General features: G+C 46.5%; 1 long non-coding RNA gene across 1 annotated transcript in view; it reads right to left on the bottom strand.

Moving 5' to 3' along the window:
* The window catches only part of LOC114486893 (uncharacterized), a 30,060-nt gene extending 29,842 nt beyond the window's left edge, over positions 1 to 218 (bottom strand). The window contains exon 1 of the long non-coding RNA XR_003681291.1: positions 154 to 218. This is a non-coding gene — a long non-coding RNA (uncharacterized lncRNA). The remainder of the gene's footprint in view (positions 1 to 153) is intronic.
* Positions 219 to 755: the final 537 nt, after the last annotated feature.

Below are 755 nucleotides of genomic sequence, written 5' to 3'. Positions count from 1 at the left end.
ACCTCTCACCCTCGGCACCAGGACCTCCGGTGTAGCATTCCTCTGTACCTCGGCCACCACAGAGACTGTCAAACACCACCTAGGCTCTCTCGAGAGTTTACACCAAGCCAAAGCCTTTACCGAACAGACTGGAACACTTAGGTGGATACTCACAGGTCAGATGTGTAGCCATCCGAGTCTCTGCGTCCCCTTCCTTACCGTCTACATGCAGGCTGGCCTGAGGACCAAGAGAGGGGCTTGGGTCAGGGCTGCAAGCTCCAAGATACACACATGAGGTGCTTGAGAAATTAACAAAATCAGCTTTAACTTCTAGAAAAACAAGTGATAAGGACTGTCAAGATCTGTGCAGGGTGTAAGATTTTACTCTATTTGTAAGTTAACTAGCTATCCTGTTACTGTTCCATGAATGCTAGCAGAAGACACAAGACTCCTGGATCAGATATAAAGGATTTTATTACTCATAGCACAGCCACAGCAAGAGCTTTAGAATGGTTTTTTGCATCAGCTTCCCATGTCTACCAAGTGCCATGGGGGTGGCACAGGATCTATGATAGATGCCTGCACATACAGTGGGCTGTGTTACAAGAGAGGAACATCTGTAAGGCAGTAAGGCACATGTGTGCAGCACTGAGGTTCGGTGATTCACAGCTTATTTTATAGTAAGAAACAAGCCTGATCTTTGTCCACGGGGAGATGTTGCCTTATCTGTCAAGGTTGATTGTTGCAAATACAATCCTGAGAAATGGCATGGAAAA

The sequence above is a fragment of the Physeter macrocephalus genome, chromosome 9, assembly GCF_002837175.3.
Source record: "Physeter macrocephalus isolate SW-GA chromosome 9, ASM283717v5, whole genome shotgun sequence".
Classification (NCBI taxonomy): Eukaryota; Metazoa; Chordata; class Mammalia; order Artiodactyla; family Physeteridae; genus Physeter; species Physeter macrocephalus.
The sequence above is the reverse complement of the archived record's forward strand: the minus strand, read 5'-3'. Positions and strand labels throughout refer to the sequence as shown.